Source organism: Zeus faber (assembly GCF_960531495.2).
Source record: "Zeus faber genome assembly, chromosome: 1".
Taxonomy (NCBI): Eukaryota; Metazoa; Chordata; class Actinopteri; order Zeiformes; family Zeidae; genus Zeus; species Zeus faber.
The window spans coordinates 60,029,285-60,049,333 of NC_137193.1; the positions used below are offsets into that span (position 1 = coordinate 60,029,285).

General features: G+C 42.3%; 1 long non-coding RNA gene across 1 annotated transcript; it reads right to left on the reverse strand.

Moving 5' to 3' along the window:
• Nucleotides 1-7,206: 7,206 nt before the first annotated feature.
• LOC307232668 lies at nt 7,207-8,099 on the reverse strand. Its single transcript, XR_013844244.1, has 3 exons — nt 8,044-8,099; nt 7,421-7,486; nt 7,207-7,300 (listed from the first exon to the last, which is right to left on the reverse strand). It is a non-coding gene; the product is annotated as an uncharacterized lncRNA (long non-coding RNA).
• Nucleotides 8,100-20,049: the final 11,950 nt, after the last annotated feature.

A 20,049-nucleotide genomic window follows, 5' to 3' on the forward strand; every position in this document is an offset into this window, starting at 1 on the left:
CCTCTCAGAAGAAGCTACAATATCGTTAAGAAAAAGTCATTTATTTGGGTAAAACAATAACCCATGGACACAGTGGCACCTCTGAGAGTCATTTGGAAGCCATTCGAACGGCACCAAAGCCCAGAAAAGTCAGAGAGATGATGATATTTCTTGGTATTGCGGGATATTCTTCAGCCTCGGTACAAGATTATGCCTGCCTAACAGGGCCTTTGAGAGCCATGATAAAAGAGACTGGGAATGCTCAACTCCATTGTAACCTCACCTGGACGAAGGAAGGGTGATATACAATGTATATAAGCGAGTGACAATATATTCAGATTCTGCATACGCACATAATGTGTGTCATTTATTTGGATCAGTGTGGAAAAACCAAGGATTTAAGAAAACCGATGGTTCTCCGATACAGCATCATGCTCAGATAAGGAAATTGTTGCATGCAATGATGAAGCCAAAGGAAATAGCTGTAGCTAAGTGTGCAGCACACAAAATGGACACGTCAAGGGTTACTGATGAGGCTGCAAAAGCAGTTACAGGAGCAAACAAAGCAGGCAAGGTTCTTCTGGTCACCCATGAAGTGGACTTGAAAGATAAAATCACGCTCAGAGATGTGGTCTTGATGCAAGAAGCTGTGTCAGCCTTAGATAAACAATTATGGTTGGACTGAGGAGCCACTCAAGATTCTACTGGTCTGTGGAGAAATCATGGACTGATGGTAGCACCCCCTGACAAGGTCTGATGATTCAGGAAGCACATGGGTTAGCCCATGTTGCAAGGGGGGAAGTAAGGAGAAAGATCATGAAAGAGTATGGTTTTTGGGCACTGTACTTGCTTGAGCAAACTGATTATGTCATAGGCAGATGTACCATCTGTCTTAAAAACAATGTTCAGAGGGTTGTGATGGGTCCACCTGGTCACATTCCTACTCCAACAGGTCCTATGCGTGAGTTGGTTGTAGATTTTGTTGACATGATAAGACCAGTAGGAGGTAAAAGATACATGTTGGTCGTCATGGATAGATTTTCACGGTAACCTTAGGCATGTCCAACCAAGCGTAAGGATGCTCAGTCAATTGCCAAGTTTTTGTGTCATGGGGTCATAAGCAGGTGGGGATTTTCAGATCACATATTCTCAGATGATGGGAAAGAGTTTGTGGATAGAACAGTAAAAATTAATTCTGCAAAAATTGGGAATTAAACAATGTCCAGGAGCTGTTTATTATCGGCAAAGCCAAGGTGTTTGTGAAAAAATGAACAGTGTGCCGAAAAATCGCATCGTTCAAGTGGGCTCCATGATTTGCCCATGACACCCCATGAGTTGGCTATGGGTAGACGGATGCCAACACCTTGTTTGTGCACAAGTGGAAAGGGTTCAAGTTTAGCCCTTTTAGAAGATGAAATGGGAGTGTATGTGAACTACTGTATATTGCTGCGCTGCATAAGAGAATACACATATGTCTCTGACAGACAAAAACAAGAGGAGGTGCTAGAGAGACTTGATGAGGAAAAAAGGAACACGCTGCAACCTGGAGACAAGGTATTCGTGAAGGTGTTTAGGAGGAAGTGGTTTAATGAATGACCATTCGAAGGACCATTCGAAGTTGTTCGCAGTACAGGAACTGCGGTTCAGGTTAACGGTTGTCCTACATGGTACCATTTATCACATTGTGTTAGAGTGCCAAAAGAAGAGGCGCCACGATCACAGAGCAGAGATGTTGAAAGCTCAAGAGAGCCAACAGAAGCTGCAGACACAGGAGAGGTTCATGAGGACCTCCAACGTCAAGACCCAGAAGAAGGGATTGACGATGATGTGGGTGTGCATGAGGATGTTGAGTACACTTTTGATGATCCCAGGGATGAATTGTCAGTCCCTGAGCAAGAAAGACACTTTGGTGACAATTGATTTACAACATGTCCCAGAAACAACAGAGTCTAATTCCAGAGCCTATGAGTCGTCAAAGACTCCAGAGGGCTGTGATACCTCTCCAGGAAAATACACAGACCCAGTTGGACCAAGGAGTCCGAGGGCAACCCAAAAAAGGGTTAGACCAAAGCGATACGAGGACTAGGGTTGAAGTGACTTTGGGAAAGGCAGTTCAGCTGCCATGTCAGTGTACAAAATAAAATGAAGAAAAAGGGAAATTCCGAGTCCGGGGGAAGATAACCATGGTAAGGTAATTGACTTGTCAGGGACATCATCACTAGAGAAGTTTGTGCTGCTAAATGATCGAAGAAGGCTGAAGACTGAGGATGACTGTAGTCTTTATCTACATAGATCCCAAGTTGAAGATCAAGGTGACTACAACTGTTCTTATTATGATCCAAAATTAGTGAATGTGAGAGAGGATGGAGTGCAACCAAGGCCAGACTACGAATACAAAATTGTGACTCTTGTGGTAATAAATGAAAGTAAAATTGTAGAGCCCGCGGTTGTTAAAGAAGTAGGAAAATTGACAACTGAAGTATCAACTCTACCACCTATTGAAAAAATAAAGCAGAGGTCCACCTCTTTGGTTCTAAAGGTTACAAATGTTGCAGAGGTATTGCGGTTAACTACTGCTGCGCCTCAGATGATTTCTGCAACTCCAATTTCTGCGAACACTGTGATTAGAACTGAATTAGGAAATGCAGCTCACCTTCCATGTAAATGTAATAAATGGAATACTGGTGGAAATAATCCCCCTAAATGGATAAATGCGCATGGTGAAGACATAGTGCAAACAGGACTTGATGTTAGCAGTGTGCCTCGCGATCAACGAAAGTATATGTTGTATAATGACAGGAGATGGGTAGGAGTTGTAATGCCGGGAGAAAATTTTCAGATGCCACTATTGGGTGGTAATGACGTCAGTGAAGATGAGGAGGAAATAGTGATGAAGGAGGAGCTAACACTAGTAGATAAATATCCATTCTGAATATCTGATTCCGTCATAGACTCAATACTATTTTTGACTGGGAAAATGTATGGACAAAGGGGGGAAATGGAAAATGTTAATCATATATTGGAATAATGAAAAAGTGAAATTATTATACTGTATTTGATGTTTGTGCAAGATACTGGCTGGTGATTTTTTCTTTCAGGACCAGTCAGAGTGTGGCTGTGTCCAGAGATCCTAACAGCATTAATGCCTCAGGTGTTTTCTTTTTTTGCTGACTTGAGGGACATTGGTGTTAGGCAGGGAAAGGTCCACTGAAGGTCCGATTGGGTCGATCAGCCTCACTTTGGACAAATTTTTTGATTTATTTCTGCGGTTCTGAATGTATGCATTTATATGTAACATCCTATACAGTTTTATAAACCCTTCTTCTTTTTCTGTTAATTGATTTGGAGTACAATAGGGGGTTGCCTGTGGCAGAGGGACCATGAGAGAATTTTCCAGTCTAGATTGTTTGATGTATGTACTAAGAAAGGAAGCTGCCAGATGGGTTTTTCACTCTTAAACTGCATAAATTTATTGTATTGCTACGAGTAAGCATGGTCAGTATATTATATATATTATATATTATCTGGGTATATTATAATCATTTGGTTTGTTAGTATGTGATTTCTATTAAGCCAATTAACAGCATAAGTTTGTCACTCTTCTCTCTTTCGAGACTTTGTGTAGTCTCGAAGGGGGAATATGAGGTGTCTGGAATGTTTGGGGTGAAGAAGGGCCCAAGAGAGAGAGCCCATTGTATAATATAATTACCAACAGATGTTGCCATTTTTGCCAGATTCGTACCATGTGTGGTTGGCTTCTCTTCTCTTCTCCCGAACTTCAGTTATTTCTCACTCCATTTTCAGGAAGGTGGAGGAGCATTGCAACATCCGCCAGGCTGGTGTAGATTCTTGATGAATTTGAGGTGTTGATGAAGAAGGAGTGACCACTGAGGCTGACTTGAGTAAAATAATAGGTTTATTACAAAAGAACAGCATCAGACCAGACTTGCCAAGGACGTCCAGGAGAGAACTGAACCTGATGGATTCTCTGTCGAATGAAACTCGGGCAGGTGCTTTTAAGCTTGCCCAAAGACAATGTTGACCATTTGGTTCCCCTACATAGGTCACAGGTCACATTTCACCTCCCTTATCACCAGGACTGCTGGTGATGTGCTCTCTCTCGGGACCCCTGGCACTGTCTGTTAGTAATTATCTTATACAGCGGGGGCTGTCTTGGGACGCCAAGACACCTCACTGAACTTGTGTTGGGTTCCTGCGACTCCAGTCCTCCGTCAGCACTACAGTATGCTATTAAAACCAAGCTATTACTGTAGGTGACACATTGGTAATCCAATGAAAGAAAATGGCTAGTTTGAAGAGAGGCTGATGTCTGAACCGACCGTGGTTCGGCTATTACTGTAGGTGACACATTGTTAATCCAATGAAAGAAAATGGCTAGTTTGAAGAGAGGCTGATGTCTGAACCGACCGTGGTTCGGCCCTGGGAAGTCATTCCCCATGACCTACATGTGACCGTCAGCAACAGTCGCATAAGTAATGCTGACACAGACTTCAGGTCCATACGATGCAACTATTAACCCCTAAGTCGCCGTCCTACTATTAGGTGATAGTGAGTGCAGTAACAATGTTTTCTTGCATGTTTAATTAATTATAGATAGATTCATTCAAACTTATTTCCAGAAGATGACGCCAGGGATATAACATTGCTGAACTTTGACCAAGTGGACCTACGTATATTCCTCCGGTCCACTCAAAATGGACCTGTGAATACGTTTTGGAATTGAGACCCACAGGTTGAAAACCATTGTTTTGAAAACATTCTCTGTGTAGAGCACTTTTTTCCCCTGCTTCAGGGCCCAAGGAACAAAACCAAGCTTTGCATGCAAGAGGCAATTACCATTCATTTCAAAGAGAAAATTACAAGTAGTTCCCCAAATCCAGTTGCTATCAAGAAAAGCCTGAATCACTGCCAGAATGTCCTTCACGATGGCTTTCCAGGCATTTGCAAAAAGAGCAAAGGATGAAACCATCCCATTCAGTGCATTCATATGTAACATGGGAGTAATGTACAGTTTGACATTCCCAGTGTTATGTTATGTGCAGGGGATTTGGACCGTTGATCAATTCTTTAAACCAATCGAAGATCGAGTGACAAATGTCCAAGGCGTGTCTCAGCACGAGCTTCTTCTTCAAATGCAGTTCAACTTCGAGACAGTGATTTTCTGAGATCGTCATGTCTTTACCTCTCTGATTCTTCTTTCCTGTGGTAAGGACAGAAGTGAATCAATGAATTGTTCCTGCCACCTGTTTTCAGGTTGGGTAAGCCTGATGAGGCTATCCTGCATTTTGTTAAATGTATTGTTAATTTATCTCATCTTAAAGCAGCCAGTCCATGCTGCGCTCCCTCCACCTCAACATGCATCCACCTGTTGGGCCTCTACTCTTCTATCCAATGGAGGCATTCAAGCTCATCACTCCCATATTTCTAGGTCCCTCAGTATGTATCCATGTTTGCTGTACACCTCGCTAGGAGTGATGAGCAGTAGAGCCCATACGCCAAAACTCAAACCATGCAAATAAATAAAGAAAACATAATTAAATCGAAGGGTTGTCTGTCAGAACTGTAACTGTATCTCTAGTCCCTGTAGGCTGCAACCACTGTAGCTGTAGTTCCTTCTGGCCTGTCAGAAAGACTGCCAGTTCAGTTCTCAACACCATAGTCCACCATAGTCCACACCATAATACAACCATGGGTGGAACTTGAATAGATGGACTTGAACACCTCCCTGTGGAACTGGGTCCTTGACATTCTGACCAGTAGACTCCAGGTGACGAGGATGGGTTGCAAATCTTCAAACCCCCTCACCCTCAACACAGGAGTTCGCCAAGGCTTCCCAGGTCTGTCCAACAGTTAACCCCACCATGTGATCCAGGTCACCAGCAGGTGCTGATCGGTAGACGGTCCTGCTCCTCTCTTCACCCGACTGTCCAGAACATACGGCCTCAGGTCCGATGAAACAAGTACGAAGTTGATAATCAACCAAGGTGCTCTGGTACTGTACCCAGTATACTTGTGAGCCTCCTTGTGTTCGAACATGTTTTTTGTGGTGGACAGTCTGTGGCTAGGATAGGAGTCCAAGAACATAGCACCCCGTGTTCTGATAAGCAAAGATGTTGCTCCCAATCACTCCTACTTTCTCCATGATTGCCCACAACCAGTGGGTGTGAGCACACCACCCATTGCCTCCAAGGAGTTAGTGTACTCTGAACTGCTGTTAGATGCAAATAAACACACAGCATACCTAGGCCCACTCTGCCTCTGCCCGCTGCCCACTCGACATTGCAGACCATTCTGATTTGCCTTGCAGTGGGTGGGCCCACAAGCATTGAAGCATTTGAAGGACTGTCTGCCCGTCTTACACGGTCTTGTTATATTCAAACACACACACACACACACACACACACACAAACGCACACACACACACACACACACAATTGCAGATTGTACCTTTGAGCAGGTTATTTAATTCTTTAAGCGAATGAGTCCACTTATCTCCCAAGTATTATACAGTATTAGGATAAGTCTTTCCATTGACAAGTGACTCATTATATAAATCATGGAAATAAAATACACTAGTGGCTAGGAAGGTCCATTCAATCAACGCCCTCAGAGTTTCTTGGTGGTTGGCGTGAACATCAATTCCATTATTTGGAGACAAACCTTATTCCACATGAAACAAATTGAATATTTTCTAAGAGTGAATGTACTTGAATTCATTTTCTTTCCTCATTAAAAAAAAACCAATTCAGAATTGTATATGAATTACCTTCCACGGATTGTGGAAGGTGACGGGGCAAGGTCCTCTCCGGTGGTATCTCACACACTATCTCAACCGACTTCCAAAAAAACGTTCATTTCATCTGTATAGAGAAAAATAGGGTTTTCTGTGACTCCTTCGATAAAACGATTTTCAGGACATCTTGTACACGCAGACCCAAAAAACATTTTACCAGTTTCCAAGTCCCCGTGGCATTGAAAAAAAGACAAACATCACGGGTGAGTTCATGTGTGAGTTCCTTGACCTTGGCACCTGAAACTTCCCACTCATCTGGGTTGCATCGCAGCATCTTTCCATTCTTATGTTTCTTCCCCAGAAAGAAAAATGGCACTGAAATTGAAGACAACTTGACTGAAATCCGGCATCAAAGTGAGTTATGTTGTGGTATTGCACCGTTGAGCTTCTGATGCAGATTTGTCAGATGAGGACTCCAGTTTTGGTCTGTGGCATGATTCAGTTTTACCAGGTCGTGCAGAACCCCATGACCTGGGTGTTCCTTCAGTTTTCCCATCTGTTTTCCATCTGAAGGGGAAGTTTTCTACTGTTTACATTTTAGTCAACACCGATATTTTGTATAGTATATTGGTCGTAGAATTATATAATACTTTTTGTGTTGTAAGATTACCAAGTGGATTGACATACTTTCAAACCAGTCCTTCAAGTACTTCATAATCTCTTCCTTGTCAGCCAGAGCGCTCCCACAAACACCTGAGGAGATTCATTACATTACGTCAGTGTTCAACCACTAGTTGTGCCACTAGCTCTCGTGGCTGAAAGAATAAATCAGTTACAACCTGCAAGTTACAACTTGAACTCTGAAACTATGAGTAGAAATGAAGGTTAGACTTTTATTTGAGATTTGGTTCTGGTTGGACAAGTCACTCAAGAAATGTGAAGAGTCGTTTGGTTCAGTTGGTGTAAACGCAAGGTGAGCGAGGGAGGACTTCCTGAGCGATGGACGAGAGTCAGAACAGTCGGTTCGCCTCTGAGTTGTGAATGTTATTCACAGTAGAATCATTGAAATCTTTCAAAATAATTTATATTGGTGGAATGCAACGAGTAAATCAGTCAGATTCAATATGAGTTCTGGCAAATGCCTCCATCTTTTTTTTTAAATTTGGAGTAAGGTTTTTCGTCGTTAACAGGAGATTAATGTGCTGTGGCAGAAAACATTTTGGAAACTCTGCATTACATCACCAACAACTCTCTCAACAACAGTTAGGTCAGCCACACAGACTGCAGTTTGGTTTTTCGTTATTGCTTACCTTGAATGTATGTCATGTCCATTTCTGGTTGTTTCTTTTCGATGACTCCCTTCCTGATCTTGCAGCCAAAGGTGGAGGTGTCCACAAAGGCACCAGCCAAACTGTAGCCAGCCTCATGAGGGGTGAGCTCGAAGAATACCTCTTCTAAAGTGGAGTCGAAGTCCGGACCAATCACAGTGAAGGACATGGAGCAGGAGATGTGCTTAGCCTGAGCGCTAGCGATGGAGGTCAGACCCACAAACAGTTCATCCTTCTTCTTCACGTCCTCACACAGACTGTGGATGTCTTTGAAGACCGACTTCTCTAGAGCGCTGAGTCTGTCGACCATGCGCAAACAGTTCCCACAATCCGTGGAGATAGGCATCGAAGCCAGCATAGTGAGCAATATGCTAGGCTAACAGGCTAGCTAGCGTTAGCCGAACCCTAGCCAAGCGCTAGCCAAGCCAGAGTCCACGTTCCAAAATCCGAAAAGACAGTTCAGGCGAGGGTCAAAGCCAGGAAAGAGTAGGGGTATCACAGTGTAAATAATCCAAGATCCGTATTCCAAAATCAGGTAGTTTGGGAAGCGATTCAAAGAAGTAGCACAAACACAAAAGCCTTTATCGGAAGCGGAGGTGGTAGCTCTTAAAAATAAATAAATTCAGAATTGTATATGAATTACCTTCCACGAATTGTGAAAGGCCAAGCACAAGCAGATGGTTTTAGCCATCTGCTACCCGGGTGCTCTCATTTTCTCCATCTGTATGGAGAAAAATAGGGTTTTCTGGGACTCCCTCACATTTTACTGGTTTCCGAGTCCCCCTGCCATTGAAAAAAAGACTGACAAACATCACGGGTGAGTCCATGTGTGCGTTCCTTGGCCTGAAACTTCCCACTCATCTGGGTTGCATCGTAGCATCTTTCCATTCATATGATTCTTCCCTGGAAAGAAAAATGGCACTGAAATTTAAGACAACTTGACTGTACTCCAGCATCAAAGTGAGTTATGTTGAGGTATTGCACCGTTGAGCTTCTGATGCAGATTTGTCTGATGAGACCTCCAGTTTTGGTCTATGGTGAGATTCAGTTCTCTCAGGTCATGCAGAACCCCATGACCTGGGTGTTCCTTCATTTTCTCATCTGTTTTCCATCTGTTTTCTACTGTTTACATCTTAATCAACACCGATATTTTGTATAGTATATTGGTCGTAGAATTATATAACACTTTATGTGTTGTAAGATTACCAAGTGGATTGACATACTTTCAAACCAGTCGATCAAGTACTCCATAATCACTTCCTTGTCAGCCAGACCACTCCCACAAACACCTGAGGAGATTCATTACATTACGTCAGTGTTCAACCACTAGTTGTGCCACAAGCTCTTGTGGCTGAAAAAATTCATCAGTTACAACCTGCAAGTTACAACTTGATCTCTGAAACAATGAGTAGATTTGAAAGGTTAGACTATTTATTGAGATTTGGTTCTGGTTGGACGAGTCACTCAGGTAGTGTGAAGAGTCGTTTGGTTCAGTTGGTGTAAACACAAGGTGTGCGAGGGCGGATTCCTGAGCGACGGACGAGAGTCAGAAGAGTTGGTTCGGCTCTGAGTGGAGAATGTAGTTCTCAGTAGAATCATTGAAATCTTTCAAAATAATTTATATTGGTGGAATGCAACGAGTAAATCAGTCACATTCAATATGAGTTCTGGCAAATGCCTCCATCTTTTTTTTTAAATTTGGTCTTTAAGTAAGTTTTTTCGTCGTTAACAGGAGATTAATGTGCTGTGGCAGAAAACATTTTGGAAACTCTGCATTACAACACCAACAACTCTCTCAACTACAGTTAGGCCAGCCACACAGACTGCAGTTTGGTTTTTCGTCATTACTTACCTTGAATGTATGTCATGTCCATTTCTGGTTGTTTCTTTTGGAGGACTCCATTCTCAAACAAAGTAGCCAAAGGTGGAGGTGTCCACAAAGGCACTAGCTAAACTGTAGCCATCCTCATGAGGGGTGAGCTTGAAGAATACCTCTTCTAAAGCAAACATGACCGACAGATTCCACTTCAAATCACAGTCATTCAACTCCATCTCTTGATGTTCAAAGGGAACCTGTTACTGTCCTCTTAAGATTAATGGCATTTAAGTCAAAACTATGGATTGTAAATAGTTTTTTCAACACATTTGTGAAAATCGAATAAAAATGTGCGCAGTCAAACAAGACATTGATAAGGTGTTACCATGTGGGAGCTTTCCATATTTGCTGTCCTGGTCAATCACAGTGTACATGGGATAAGGATCCTTGTCGTGTCCACCTCGAAAGTTTGAGAGGGTAGTTTCATCGATCTGAAAGAAAGATATACCTGAAATGTTCCTCCAAAACTGCCTTGCAAACTAAAAGAAATGTAAGCAACACATCCCATATCCATTATTCAGATACACAACAGTCAGAGCAATGCTAGTGCAGAAGATGGTTTTCCTACTTTCTTTACAAGCTCTGGTACAACCGGGATCGGTCAGAGAGAAATGATCCTTGTGAAGATCGTAATGTATCAGCTTTTTTATTCTTGCACCAAGGCCGACACTGTCCTTGGCAATCGTGTCCGTAGCCACTTTACATTGTGCAGTAATGGAGGACCAGTTGGACTGCTCATAAACAGCAGCCATGGCCCTGTGAAGAAACACAGTAGGCTACTTAGTAATTTGGAACAATCTTTTGGGATTGTTTTTAATATTGTGTTCCTCGAGACTCAATCTTTTGGCCGATCGTATTTCATCTTGCTCTCGATTTGGGTGACCACGTGACTGTAACCGTCTGTGTTGACTATCGTCCATACAATCTAATGAGGAAGAAGAGATGAATGGTGCCGCAGCAACAGCCGTCCCTGCTCTTGCAGTCTGCCAGCCATGCACTCCTCGCCACTCTTCTACTTCCGTCATTCCTTCGGACTCCACCCAACTAAGGTCACCCCTGAACTAGACACCTTCCCTTGAACGTATGTGGCTAGGAAGGACAAGGTTGACACCTGACCCCCTGCTGAGTGTCAGATGAGGTTACAGAGCCACAGCTGTCTGTACTGTGGTTGGCCTGGCCACCTGCCCAATTAAATAAAAAAAGCATACAGCTGCTTTATTCACCTCATGTCTCGATTGTCTTGGGCCACCCATCGCTCAAGAAACACAACTGACATGTAGATTAGCTCACCAGCTCCATAGTTGGCTGGGGTCCTTTTTGTCATGCCCATTGCATTAACTTGGCTCAGATTCTCCTGGTGCCAGCTCGATCCATTTTTGTTAACGTCTCCGATCTGTCTATAGGTCTAGATACTTGACAAGTATCTAGACCTAAAAGAGGCATTATTAAGTCCTGTGCCTACTCACCACACCCATGATTGTTGATGACCAGACATGGTTGACTGAATACATTGAGGAGGCTCTGTTCCTCTCTGGTTGGTGCCAGTTATTTCTTTTTGTGAACGAGAAGAACAAATAACTCCAATGCCGAGCATTTTGATTGCAAAAGGGGGTTAGAGAAGCGGATGATGGTAAAACGGCTTTTATCACTGTGTAGTTTCTGGATGATTTTGATGTGTTGATGAAGAAGGAGTGACCGCTGACACTGACTTGATTAAAATAATAGTTTTATTACACAAATCCGCATCAAACCAGACTTGCCATGGACGGTCTGGGAGAGAACAGGAGCCAGATATATTCTCTCTCGAATGAAATAAAGGACTTGTCCTTTATACCAGTACGGGGATCATGTAGCCCATCTGGTCACATGCATAGGTCACAGTTCAGCACTTTTTCGACGCAAATCTACACATTTCCTCCTCTGGCCAGGCTGGAGACATCAGCACATTTCCTCCCCCATAGGGCCTCTGAATAGACCCTTTGTTATTTTTGTTCTCTGTATGCCATGGAAGAATTAAATCAAAAGTAACATACGTTAATATCATTACCGCACTATATCTCAGCTTTGGGAGCTCAGTGACCTATTCACCTCAAATCTTCCAGACACCTCATATTCCCCCCTTCGAGACTATACAAAATCTCGACAGAGAGAAGAGTTATTGAACATAAGATTATAATTGGCTTAATAGAAAGCACTTAATAACAAACAAAATTTATTATAATATACCCTTCTGACCATGCTTAGTCATAGCAATACAGCAAATTTGTGGAGCGTGAGAGCGAAAAACCCATCTGGCAGCTTCCTTTCTGAGAACGTCCAGCAAACAATCAAGATTCTCTCACGGTCCCTCTGCCCCAGGCAACCACCTATGGTTCTCCAAATCAATTAACAGAAAAAGCCAAAGGGTTTAGAAAACTGTATAAGATATTACATATAAATGCATACATTTAGAACCTCAGAAATAAATCAAAAAATTTGTCCAAAGTCAGGCTGGTCGACCCATCGAACCTTCCAGTGGACCTTTCCCTGCCTAGCACTAATGTCCCTCAAAAAACGCAAAAAAAAGAAAACACCTGAGGTCCCAATGTATTCACTTCCTCCTATTACAGGCAACTCAAAGAAAACAATAGCAAATCAAAGTAATATGTCTTGCTAAAAATATCTAGTGTAGAGTACAGGATATTCATCAATAATACAGGTTACATTGTAATAAACAAACTCCAATATTATAAAGACATGCAGGACACATATGTCTGTATTTAACTGTTGCTTTTTTAACACCATCAACTTTTAATGATATTTCACTCGACACTCCTGATCATGGTGTCCTCATTCAGGGTCCGCCATCCATTTTCATCCTCCATTTTCGAGTGTCCATGTTTGAGTGTTTAAGTCCATCAGGCTGTTAGGATCTCTGGACACAGCCACCCTCTGACTGGTCCTGAAAGAAAGAATCACCAGCAAGTATCTTGCACAAACATCAAATACAGTATAATAATTTCAGTTTTGCATTATACTTTAACATTATTCCAATATATGATTAACCAATTCGGACTTGTGTGGTGACAGATTTTAATAATGCTAACATGTATCTTTTACCTCCTATTGGTCTTATCATGTCAACAAAATCCACAACCAACTCACGCATAGGACCTGTTGGAGTTGGAATGTGACCGGGTGGACTCATCACACCCCTCCGAACATTATTTTTAAGACAGATTGTGCATCTGCCTATGACATAATCACTTTGCTCAAGCAAGTACAGTGCCCGAAAACCATACTCTTTCGTAATTTTTCTCCTTACCTCTCCCCTTGCAACATCGACTAACCCATGTGCTTCCTGAATCATCAGACCTAGTAGGTCAGGGGGTGCTCCTATCAGTCCTTCATGATTTTTCCACAGACCAGCAGAATCTTGTGTGGCCCCTCGGTCCAACCATAATTGTTTATCTATGGCTAGTGATCACATCTCTGAGCGTGATTTTATTTTCCAAGTCCACTTCATGGGTGACCAGAAGAATCTTGCCTGCTTTGTTTGCTCCTGTAACTGCTTTTGCAGCCTCATCAGCCGCTTTGTTACCTTGTGTGACCCTTGACGTGTCCATTTTGTGTGTTGCACACTTAGCTACAGCTATTTCCTTTGGTTTCATCATTGCATGCAACAATTTCATTATCTGGGCATGATGCTGTATCGGAGAACCATCGGTTTTCTTAAATCCTCGATTTTTCCACACCGATCCAAATAAATGACACACATTATGTGCATATGCAGAATCTGTATATATTATTACTCGCTTGCCTTCGGCCAAGAGACAAGCTTCAGTCAGGTCCACAAGCTCAGCAAGCTGTGCAGAAGCAGGTTGTGGTAAGCAGGTTCTGCTTTCTCAACAACAAATTCAGTTCCCTGGGCTTTGACTACTGCGTAACCAGCACTCAATGTGTCTCCTATTCGATAGCAGGACCCATCAGTCCAATACTCCACATCCGACATATGCAGTGCAAAAGCTTGCAAGTCTGATCTGAGCTTTGCATATCCCTCTACCTTCTGAACACAATCATGTGGCTCTCCATCCTCTGATGTTGTCAAATTCTCAGCTGGATTCACTGTGACGCACCTTACTAAGGTGACATCTTCCTGCTCTAAGAGCCTATGATAGTCTCTGAGACTATGATGGGTAAGAATTGTCACTGGGTAACCCATAGTTACTGATGATGCTTTATCATACATGAGATAAACTCCCACCATTCCTCTGTAGCACAGTGGTAGCACCAATTCTACTTCTGAATAGGCAGTAGAATAATACGAATCAGGTCGAGGACTTGTCCCTGTACCTTTGGGCTGACAACAAAGTTCTGAGAGTGGTCTGGCCACGCTAGCGCTGGAGCCTCTTGTAACCTCTGTTTGATTGTCTCAAATGCCATAAGACCTTCCTGCATCCAGGTGAGGTTACAATGGAGTTGAGCATTCCCAGTCTCTTTTATCATGGCTCTCAAAGGCCCTGTTAGGCAGGCATAATCTCCTACCCAGGCTGAAGAATATCCCGCAATACCAAGAAATGTCATCATCTCTCTGACTGTTCTGGGCTATGGTGCCGTTTGAATGGCTTCCAAATGACTCTCAGAGATGCGTCTGTGTCCATGGGTTATTGTTTGACCCAAATAAACTAATTTTTCTTGACAATAATGCAGCTTCTTCTGAGAGACCTTGTGTCCCTTGTCTGCCAATAGCCGCAACAGTTTGATTGAGTCCTCATGGCACATTTCCTTATCTGGTGGACAGATGATCATGTCATCCACATACTGAATGACAGTACTTTTCAAGATCTGATCAATCCAAGCCAAGTCATCCAGCCCTCACAAAATGTGAGGGCTGTGTTTGAATTCTTGAGGGAGCCTCTTGTACTTGAAGGTTTGTCCTTTGTATGTGAATCCAAACAACCCTTGACTTTCTTCGCTCAGTGCAACACTAAAAAATGCTCCACACAAATCCAACATTGTGAAGTGTGTAGCCTCTGGAGGAATTTGGACTAACAAGGTATGTGGATCTGGTACATCAGCTGGAAAGTCCGCCACCACTTAATTTACCGCTCTTAAATCATGTACCAAGCGATAGGACTCATCTGGTTTCTTTAGTGGCAATATAGGCGTATTACTCTGAGGATCTGAACATATTTAGACTACAACTGCTTTTAACAGTCCTTCAATTTGTGGTTCAATCTCTTTGATTGTCTCCTCCTTTAGTGGGTATTGGTTCTTCCAAGGAGGTTTGGCTCCTGGTCGCAGTTCAACTCTCACCGGTTGGGCTGACTTCACAAGTCCAATGTCAGTACTATTTCGTGACCACAAACATTCTGGAATTTGTTGCAGCATCTCTTCTCTCATACTGTCAGAGTCCAATTTAGCACTGAACATTGACTCATGTGTCATCTGAACCACTTGTGGTTGTCCTTGTCCTTGAGCTGAAATCATGATTTTCATGAACTTCTGTTCTTCACTTTTCCAGATAGCAAGATTCTTCTTTATTGGTGCAAAAATGGCTTCCTCAGCTTCTGCCATCATTTCTCCAACATGCTTCTGCTCAAATCCCTCAGCCACCATTAAAGTCACATGTGGCACACTTTTCTCAATGTAATGCTCATTTTCAAGATACTCATCAGTGTTTATCTTCATAGCTACTCCTTGTGGTCCCAAAATTATGCAGCATGAGGTCAGCTGAACATGCTTGGGTTGACTACTCAACCACTCTTCCGAATCCAATTTGCCAGCTTTCTTAAAATATTTAAGTGCAATGATGTGGATACTCAGGGGGCTTAGCATCAGGCATATTTGCCACAATGAACTCCTAAATCTTGGCTGGTTCTAATAGCTCTGGACTAAGATTTTTCAATCCAATATACTGAAGAAGTCTCGGTCTCTGGTGCCATAAATAATTGGTGGTAGACATCAGGTGATATATCCACCCGACAGTCGTCCGGTGTACACCGTATTGTACAATTTTGTTTGCACATAGCATCTCTCCCAAGAGTGCAATGGGCGTATGTTCTGACACCAATATAGGTAGTGTGATTTTCCAATTTTTATAGCGGAGCTCAATTGGTTTTGTGAGAGGAATCGGCTGTCTCACACCCTCAAACCCGATTGTCCGTACCAATTGGTCAGACATGGGGAGATGTATAGCATCTTTAGGATGAACACTGGTGAAAGCTGCTCTGCAATCTGCCGTTACTTCCAATGGTTTATCATTTATTTTCACCTCTATATTTGGATCTTACCCGGCCATGACACTATCAGCTGACACCTCCCTTTCGTGTCTTCCGGGCACCCCTAGAAACCAGGTTCCAGACACCTTAAGGGTTTGTGGTTGTCCTCTGAAACCTCTTCTGAAGCCTGTCCTTGCTGTGGTTGTGGTGTTAATTGATTTGGTTGTGACTGGCTCTGCATAACCACAGCTTGTTTCCTTTCCTTCTTCTTTGTATCCACCAACTGTATTTGGTTGAGTTTTCTGAGAGTCTCCTGGTCCTGTTCCTTCTGGTCACGCTCCTTTTTCCGATATAGCTCCACTTGATGTGCTATGTGATGTGTATTAACATCTTTGGTCATGCTTCCAAGACCAACCACTTCTGCTAATTTGCTCCTTACTTTTAGAGGCAGCCCCTTCTGTATTTAGGCTCGGAGAGTTGATTTCTCTATTTGATTCAAATCTGGATCATTTCCCGGGACATTTCTCCACACTTGATGAGCCCTTGACACATAAGCTCTTGGATTTTCCTGTGGGCCAAACTCAAAAATGTTGTCCGGGTGTACGTTTGTTGGAAATGCATCTCTCAATGCTCTCCACACCCGAACTCTACTTACAGCAAACAATTCTGGATCATACACCGCAGTTTCCACATATCTGTTAAGGCCTGCCCGCCTGCAGGATCTCCTCCATTGCTGGGACTCCTATGAGGCTAGCCAAAAGTCTCTTAATATCTCCCATAGGTAGGCTGTGTTCGCACAAAAACCTCTTCCAGCTTTCAGATCCACGGATGTGGTCCATCTTGAAGAGTGGGTAACTTTTCAAGTATGTTAGACATGTCTGTATTTTGCCAAGGCTTGTACTCTAAATTTTGTCTTTGAATTATCACTGGACACATTTTGTCGGGTCTCTTTCCTTTTCTTGGAAGTAGTCCATACCTCAAAGTGTCTGACTTTTGAGGCTTTTTCTTCTGTAGTTTCTTCTCCGTTATTTGCATTTCTTGCAATTGTTTTTCCATTACTTGTTGAACGTCTGGACAGGTGGAGACACTTATGTTCTCGAGGCATTTATCTATACTCCTCTCAATCTCTCTTAAAACCATGCGTCTGTCATCTCCTACCCCTGTACTGGCTGCTAACGGGAGAAAACAGGAAGGACCTTCTTTCTCGGATTCTTCATCACTTTCATCCTGTTCCGTGTCGTCCGTTCCTGGAACCATTTCCTCACTGGTGGAGCTCCTCTTTTCTCCGCTTTCACCAACATCCTTCTGACTGCTGGGTTGTATCCTCCAATAGCTTTGTCTGAATCACTCACAATCTCTTCTCCTATTTCCAGACTTCTGACTCGTTGTCTGCTTCCCAAACGGTTCCTTCTCTTTGTACTGTTGGAGCTCAGGTACATCTTTATGGTTGTTTTAGCCTTGCCCATCTCTATTATTTCTGATCCTCATCTTTGAAGAGATAGTTGCCCTCCTGTGTAATCACTGGGAGCTGGGAATAAACATCGGTGAACTTCACCTCCTTCTCATAAGGCGGGGGCTTCTTTACAGATGCAGCATGTGAGAAGGGTGCCCTAATCTCCTCCATCAATTTTTCTGTTTCCTTATCATTTTTCTTTACTTCTTATACACTCTGTTCCCTTTTTTCTTTTGCGGCTTCGAACAATTTCTGTCCCTTCTTTTCGAACAGCTACAGAATGCCAAGTTCTGTTTGTCTTTTCTCTGTGCGTCTCTTTCCTTTCTTACCTTTCTTTTGTTTTACTTTATATGTGGACACAAGTGCCTGCATTGTTTTAATCACATCCGGGTTAAGAGTTCCTTCAACTGGCCACGGTTGTTCAATGTCAGGCCAACGCTTGCTCCTTTTTCCTGATATTTTTGCAATATCTTTAATAAGGGGATTATTTTTTCGCTCTACACCCACAGGAGTGATTGCTTTTGTAAATTTAGGATCCATTTTTGACATCATAATGACCCTCTTATTTTCTTTTATTGTAAATCGAATTGAATTATTTAAAAAAATATTTATAAAGCACCGTGTAATCACACTCAACCAAAAACAATTGAATTTACCAACCCCAAAGGAGACCAATAGCTTCCCACTTATGAAAGCAACTTCACTTGTTCATGATCTGATGCATCTGATCACACTCATTTATCTTAAATTATCAAAATGTACATCAATGTTCACTCTCAAAACAGCCTCAATCAAGATAAACCATACTCAGATAATGAAACCAATATACACAGCACTCAACCGTATTGAAATCAAATCAGTTTTTCCGCATGTGATCAATCAAATCAATAATACTCCATTAATTAGGTGAATGGCTTGATTAGTCAATCCATTGCCAAGTCTCTTACTAACTAATTGCAAACACAATATAAGAAAAATAACTACCGTAATCCTATACTGTATGTGAGAACAAGCAATCATGTAGGTTATAACTAGATGTACACACATATAGGTAAATGCAGGTGTCTATTGAAAAGAGTTTGTGGATAAACCGTACTGGCCTTATTTAACCTGGATTCAGAATTCTTATGCCCTGTCATCCGCATCTGCCCCTTGGATGATCCAATTCAGACACCTTTCATCTTTTCTGTCTTTCCCCCACCTTCCCCTCCCTCACCCAGCAAAGCAAAAGAGAGGAAGAAAGAAAAAACAAAAAGAACAACGCAAGAGTTCAGTGTCTTAAGACCACTCTAAATTCTTATACATACTAGAATACACTTCAATGAGACATACATTATCAGCATTTTTATTTCTCGCGCATTTGAAATAAAGCAATGTTTACCTTTATTCATACGACCTATTTAAATCTAAAGAGTATATCACCTCTAGTATCACCTCTAATTCATTATTTTTATTCTATATTCCTATTTAATTTTATTTCTGTTTTTATTTATTTATTTCCTTCTATCATGCTAAGAAAGGAGAGAGAGAGAAGGGACCTTCTTTACAACCCACTCTTGTCAGGGGGAGTCGACTAAGCACCACTATGAAACACCACCCCTGCTCCACCTCTTAAATTTAGTCACACCTTCCAGTTTGCACTGGTCGTAAGTGAACGAAAATCCTGTTTTAGCTGCCCGTCGGAACAGCCCAGCCTAATGCAGCCCCGCACAGAGTCATAAATCAAAGCTGGTTCCTTGCACTCAGCAGCCGAAACACAAAACCTCTTCTTTTGCATCAAAAACCCAGCTTTTCCTTCTATTTAATGTGTACATGCATGTGTAGGCAGGCTGTTTCTGGTGATTCTAGTCCTTCTCTCAAGAAGGCCAACTTTCACACAGCATTTAATGTACACATGTCTTACTTTTTAAGGAGGTATGGGCCCTGTCTCCATTAATCTTGCATGGTTATTTAAATAACTTTTGACTACTAGTTCTGCCATTCTACAATTACTTTTGACTTCTACTTTCTCCACATCTTTTAAGCCTTTGTCTTTTACTTTAAACTTCATCTTTTATTTCTCTCGTCTCTATCCTCTATTTCAACTTAATTCTCTTTTTCTTTGTTTATTATTCTCTTATTCCCCTTATTTACGTCTTTTACTACTTAATAAACCCCAATTTAGATGGAAACTCACTTCACACATCAACAAATCATCTCCATCTCCGCACAATTTGCTCCTGTCAGTGCAGTCTATCCGCCCAAAATACTACCGCTTCAAAAACCACACACAGCCTAATTTGTGAGAAAACACTCACCCTGAGAGTGGTAATTTGCTGGAGCAGGCAGCATTGGCAGGTGAGGGCCATCAGATCCTATTCGTGACGCCACTTTGTAGTTTCTTGATGAATTTAATGTGTTGATGAAGAAGGAGAGACCGCTGATGCTGACTTGAGTAAAATAATAGATTTATTACAAAA